This window comes from Oncorhynchus clarkii, chromosome 6, assembly GCF_045791955.1.
Source record: "Oncorhynchus clarkii lewisi isolate Uvic-CL-2024 chromosome 6, UVic_Ocla_1.0, whole genome shotgun sequence".
Lineage (NCBI taxonomy): Eukaryota > Metazoa > Chordata > Actinopteri > Salmoniformes > Salmonidae > Oncorhynchus > Oncorhynchus clarkii.
In genome coordinates, this window is record NC_092152.1 from 39,049,685 (window position 1) to 39,056,884 (window position 7,200).

Sequence of the window (7,200 nt, forward strand, 5' to 3'; positions counted from 1 at the left end):
CTCTTCCTGTTCTTCACTTCCTGTTGTGTGAACAAACAAGCTTGCATCCCTCTATAGTGCACTACTTTTGACCAGAGCCCCATGGGCCGTGGTCCCGTGGGCGGTTGTCAAAGGTAGTGCACTATGAAGGGAATAGGGTGCCATGTGTGAACAACAGGAAGTCATACAAGGCCCATTCTCTCTCCAGGTGAGCTGTTATGAAGAGGTAATGTTAGTGTCACACTAAGGAAGAGGCAGCTGTGCTGTCAGAGCTGCCCATCATTCAGATGGATGTCCTGGTCTTCACCTCTCTTTCAGCTTGTGTCTCTTTCAAAATTACAATAATGAATAGATCTCTACTGATGAATTATGCAGAAGGACTGTTTCTTGCTGATGGTTTTGTCTGATGAAGCTTTGTTCCCTCCACACAATGTAAGGGCTCTGGCCCTTGAGATCAAGGCTTTTATCCCTCTCCTCTCATACAGGGGTGTTTATTAGGAGCTGCCGTTGTTTATTATATGTCTGTGTGGTGTTAACCTGAGCAATAACACAATCTGATAGGAACCAGAATCCACTGGGACCACTGGGTTTCTCTCTCACAGAGGTTTGGTTTTATGGGGACGCATGGGGAAATGCATGATGGTGTTTAAGAAGCATAATTGGTTAGGATAATCTGTTTCCTAATCACTTTCTATGTCATTCAGGCTCGTGGTAATGGCTGGAGTAGTATTGGCGGAATGGCATCAAATACATCATCAACATGGTTGGATGCCATTCCATCGGCTCCGTTCCAGCCATTATTGTGAGCTGTTCTCCCCTCAGCAGCCTCCACGGAGTAGCAGGTATGTGAGTGTTGTGTAGTTGTCAGTAGTACTTTACCCAAAATTCAAGTATTGCATTATGTACTGACTTAAACTGCCCACAAGGTTGTAGCGTTTTGTAAAATATGTTTTGAAAGACCACGTTTTTGTTAGCTTTTCTCCTGGGAATAAGGGCCTCACTTGGTTGCTTTTGCTCAGTTTTATCCTTCCCTGTCGTCATTTATAGCAGGGTAAGTGTAGTATAGCTTTTGTGAAATAGTTGTGCATCAAATTCAAACCCCTCATTTCCGTGCAAATGTGCTTTCACACAAATATGTTTACTGGTCATAATGTTTGGCTAAAAATGCCTTCATTCAACAATAGCTTCATTGTTGTTCCCCTTTTATCTTCTACTGGTGTTCCGCTGGGGTTTAGGGATGATGTCACTCCATTTATTGCACGTATGCAGGTCTTTGTGAGGTTGTTCCTTGTGTGACTGTGGTGAGCCGATGCGGTAATTGTTTGCACAGCAAATATATATAATTTGAAAAATCTGCAGAGAGTTGAATAATTAAACACTGAGGCAATATCTCTTCTTTTATTAGATTGTGCTGTGCTGGGCACAAAGAACACTGGTACCATGGGTATATGGGGAGGTGTGAGAACTAAGGAAATAGATTTTACTTAGGAAACACGGCACACAACAATCTCCACAAACTAACAGCATAGATTAATAATAACCTCCAAATAAACCATAAAAGTGAGTTGAAACATTTTTTTTTGTTGCATTGCACAAAATGTGTGCCAAAGCACAACCTGAACTGTTTTCACACTGCGCAGGCAAATTCACTTTTTTTTTTTTTTTTTTTTTTTTACTTAATAGGGCTAACACTGGGCAGATACAGTAAGTGAGTTTCTGGGTTTCAGTAAATCGACCAAAGCTTAATCACCACTTGAGATTGACCAGGCACTGCAGCTGTCACTTATTCTACTGAACCAAGTAAGCATTGGTATAAATGTCATATAGGCTATTGAACTGTGCACGTGTGTCATGTGTGTGTGTTGATGTGTGTCCATGTATTTATGTACAGTCAGTGTCAATGTGGTAGACAGAGCATGACACCAGTGATCGATGAAGAAGAGCCTGTAAATGTCAAACCCAGGCATGGAAGCGTACTGGAAGGGAAGAGCATTGTCCCAAATGGCACCCTATTCCATATAAAGTGCACTACTTTTGACCAGGGCTCAAAGGGAGCATGAACAAGTTTACCTTTATGACGTCCATCCATATTCATGGCTGTACACAGACATGAATATGACCTCGAAGGTTCAAATAAGAGAAATGATACATAAAAGCCGTGTTGTCGGAGACAGCGTCAGTGATGAATCAATAAGTATAATAATACGTTTTGGTGGGTAGAATAAGGGGCATGCTGCTAGGGTCAGGGCGTGTGTCAGCGAGATTGAGTGCCTACATGTTCCCGAGCTAGAAACTGTGTGTGTGTGTGTGTGTGTGTGCGTGTGTGCATGTGTGCGTGTGTGTTTACAAAGTAGGTCAGGGAGAGACTGGAGGTGACCCAACATTTGTAGATAAAACCAGAATCAATCAGGAAGATGGATTGGAGGGAGTGCCATGGTGAATATTTTTCTATACATCATATATGTGTATATGTATGCAAGCCTGACTCTGTCTCTTTAGATAAAAGCATTTCCTAAATGGCATATGCAGTATTACTGTATATTACAATTTCCTCTCATATTACGCCTAGGGAAAGGGGATGAATTCTCAGTCATAAAATCAGATTTTACGAGGCAGTTTACTGCTCTGTGTCCAATTAAGGTTACTAGATAATTTATATAATGCTCTTTCCAAGAAACATGGGAGAGACGTGGTGAAGTGGTCTACGTGCGTTATTGAAGCCCTCAGAAAGTATTTCATTCAATTCAACCCCACGAGATCCACAGCTAATTCATTCTGCCCCAGCCCCAGCACCAGCACCAGCACCAGCACCGCCACGACCAGTAACCCCTAATGTGCTGAATGGAGCAGAATGCAGAGTAAATTAATGGGTCTGATGGGATGTTTCAGTGTTAATCGATATTGGGAGGGATAGATCTATAAACCCTGCTTCTAGGAGTGAATCTGTCTGCAGGACCTACAGCTAGAGGTCACAGTGTCTGCGTCCCAAATGGCACCCTACTATTCCCTACACCCAAATATAGTGCACTACATATGGCTCTGGTCAAAAGTAGTGCACTATATAGGGAACAGGCTTCCATTTGGGATGTAGGCATTATGGATGGACCAAGGAGAAGGGAGCTCTGTCATTGGTATTCTGGGAAGAAGCTCTCCTCTCCCGGGCCGGCCCAGTACTTTCGGTGTAAATGGGGTTGTACATTACTGTTGTTTTCGGTAATTGAAGTGCCGTGGTGACAGAAGATTTACTGTTCTGCCAATAGCAGACGTTTGAAGATAGATCAGAGCTGGCAGAGCCCTGGCAGAGTGTGTTGAGCTCTGCGACGGAGTCGTTTGTTATACGATGACCACTGGCCAAATCCTTTCAGAGTCAAGTGGGAATGCGGCGGAGAGTTGAGGAGTGAAACATAAGCAAACAGTGAAAAATAACAGCCTAAGAATTATTTTGCCCTGCCAAAGAGAGGGGGGAGGATATGCAGAGACAGAGCGATGAGGTAGAAATAACCTTTGAATGACAAAATTAAGATTGTGGGGCAGCAGGGTAGCATAGTGGTTAGAGTGTCGGACTAGTACCCGAAAGGTCGCAAGTTCAAATCCCGAGCTGACAAGGTAAAAATCTGTCGTTCTGCCCCTAACCCACTGTTCCTAGGCCGTCATTGAATATAATACATTTTTCTTAACTGACTTGCCTAGTTAAATAAAGGTCAAATCATATTTTTTTTAAAGTATCTTCCAAACTGAGTGTATTTTTAGGTGTTACTTTAAGACTTTCTTTTTACCTCTACATACAGTGCATTCAGAAAGTGTTCAGACCCATTGACACATTTTGTTACGTTACAGCCTTCTTCTAAAATGCATTAAATTGTTTTTTTTTCTCTCATCAATCTACACACAGTACCCCATAATGACAAAGCAAAAAACAGGTTTTTAGAAATGTTTGCAAATGTATAAAAACAAAACCTGAAATATATTTACATAAGTATTCAGACCCTATACTCAGTACTTTGTTGAAGCACCTTTGGCAGCGATTACAGCCATGTGTCTTCTTGGGTATGACGCTACAAGTTTGGCACATCTGTATTTGGGGAATATCTCCCATTCCTCTCTGCAGATCCTCTCCAGCTCTGTCAGGTTCGATGGGGAGCATCGCTGCACAGCTATTTTCAGGTCACTCCAAATACTTTTTTTTTTAATTCCAAAAACATGTTTTCACTTTGTCATTTTGGGGTATTGTGTGTAGATTTGATGAGGGTGTTTTTATATATATGTTTTTTTTTGTTGAATTTTACCCCTTTTTTCTCCCCAATTCCGTGGTATCCAGTTGTTGTAGTAGCTACTATCTTGTCTCATCGCTACAACTCCCGTACGGGCTCGGGAGAGACGAAGGTTGAAAGTCATGCGTCCTCCGATACACAACCCAACCAAGCCGCACTGCTTCTTAACACAGCACGCATCCAAAACGGAAGCCAGCCGCAACAATGTGCCGGAGGAAACACCGTGCACCTGGCCACCTTGGTTAGCGGAGTCGCTGGTGTGCGATGAGACAAGGACACCCCTACCGACCAAGCCCTCCCTAACCCGGGCGATGCTAGTCCAATTGTGTTCTGACACGGACCTCCCGGTCACGGCCGGTTACGACAGAGCCTGGGCGCGAACCCAGGGACTCTGATGGCACAGCTGGCGCTGCAGTACAGCGCCCTTAACCACTAATCCATTTTAGAATAAAGTTGTAAAGTAACAAAATGTGGAAAAAGTGAAGGGGTCTGAATACATTCTGAATGCACGGTACATTAAGAACACCTGCTCTTTCCATGATATTGACTGACCAGTTGAATCCAGGTGAAAGCGCTGATCCCTTATTGATGTCACCTGTCAAATCCACTTCAATCCGTGTCGATGAAGAGGAGGAGACAGGTTAAATAATGATTTTTAAGCCTTTAGACTGTGGATTGTGTACATGTGCCAGTCAGAGGGTGAATGGGCAAGACACAACATTGAATTGCCTTTGAACGGGGTATGGTTGTAGGTGCCAGGCGCACCAGTTTGAGTGTGAAGAACTGCAATGCTGCTGGGTTTTTCACGCTAAAGAATTTCCGGTGTGTTACAAGAATGGTCCACCACCCAAAGGCAATCCAGCCAACTTGACACAACTGTGGGAAACATTGGGGTCAACATGGGCCAGCGTCCCTGTGGAACGCTTTCGACACCTTGTAGGGTCCATGCCCCGACAAATTGAGAGTTTTTTTAAGATACTTATCAAAGAGGTAAAGTTAGGGTTGTTAATGAGGCTATGTTTAGGGTTGAACCGAGATGTGGAAATTAAGCTAGGGTAGGGTTGTGGTTGATGTCAGGGATGCACTTGGATGTGGACATGAAGCTAGGGTTAAGGTTGTGGTTGAGGCTAGGGTTGAACTGGGATATGGACATGAAGTTAGGGTTAGGGTTGAGCCTGGATGTAGTCATAAATACCCCGCCTAACCCTAGCTTCATGTCCACACCCCAGCAGAGTGCAATATTTTATGCATAGTGCAATATTACTCCACTGTGGCTGTTTCTAGTTACAATACAGACTCATACAGTAATGTCTATGTACTTACATATTTCCAATTATATCACACCTAAATATCTCATCCTTCATACAAATCGATACAGATATACTGAATTGTTAACCGTTATGTGAGTAATGATGAACAGTGAAGTAAGTGTGGTTCCCTGCTGTACAATCCAGAGCAGAGAGCAAAGCAGGGGTACTGTAAATAAAGAGAGTAGGAGGGTCTAGAGGACAAAAATTATGACATTTAAAATTCAGCCAGGAGGGGGGGTGATATAAAACTGGAGAGACAAAAATAAAATGAGAGAAAAGAAGAATGAAGGTGGGAGTGAAGGAAGGAGGGAATGAGAACAATGCAAGGATGATAAATGTCGGACAAGCTGTAAAGAGGCGTACGGTATAGGAGGCCATAGGTTTTCTACTCGGCTGTGGGAGTGACATGCAGAAGTTGGTGCTGATAGAGAGGAAAGGGAAAATTAATGGGAGGAAAGTTTGTGCGTGCCTGCGTGTGTGCGTCTGTGGTTGTGTCTGTGTCGGTGGCTGTGCATGAAAGACCAGAGAGTGGGTCAGGCATTGTATATTGCTTTTGTGTATTTTAAAGAAAGATAAAGAAATAACAAAAACCGGTCGGCAGAGAGACTGACTTCAGGGTGTGTGTGTGAGTGTGTGCGTGTGTCAGGGGGATCCTTGTTTTCTGTCAGAACAGATTGAATAGTGCAGTTTAAGAGGGAAGGTGTTAGTGCTGTTCTTAACACAGTTTTTATGCAACTCTTCTCCTGGCTGTATTTGACTGTCTCCTGGCTGAAGTGCCAGAGCTAGCAGGCTAATCCTACCTGGCTGTCACCTGCAATGCTTGTCTTGCGTCGCGGTAGGCTCTTGTAGCCGGGACCATTGATCCTGACCTGAATACGAGCCTGTCTGACTCCTCTGCCATGAAATGTGAATGGTTAGAGGATCTGAGGCATTTGACAATGGTTCCTACTTCACAGTAGGGCTGTAAAAAATATATGTTTTGTTTTTTGTTTTTGCAGAAATGCCTTCTTGAACAGGTGAACTTTCATGTGCCTTAATTACAAGCTTGTACGGGATCCGTAAATATGAATAAAGATGATAAACTATCAGCCTATTTGATCCAAGTACAGACCACTGAGCTAAAGGCTCCTGGCTAGTCATGATTGGTTGGACATGCCGAGAGATGAATCCTGATTGGTCTGCCATGTCAAAGGCTTCTGTCTATAACAGAATGGGCTCTACCCCGGTCAGTATATAGATCATTTTAGCTACCACAGATTTTTTGGGGAAAGTTATAGCTATGGACAACAGCAAAATTGTTGCTACATCTCTCAGAAACATTGCTGTCCTGAATTTAGCTGGGTTCACGTAGTGAGTTTACTTTCTAGAGGACAATGCCATGCTGACTCTAATGCGTTTACATGTGTGGGTGGGGTTGGGCTAAGGCTTAAGAGGGTGAAAACAATGCTGAATGGGCATAAACAAAGAAGAGCTCTCTTGGAATGTGTGAAAATCTCAGGGCATTTTTCTCCTACTTGTCTTTTAAGTGGGATAACAAATACAATTTTAAAGCAGCATAACTTTCCATGTTTCCTCCGACTACAGTGTACGACATACCATTTTGAAGCTCTGAGTCTGTCCTTTTATAATGGAAGCAACTT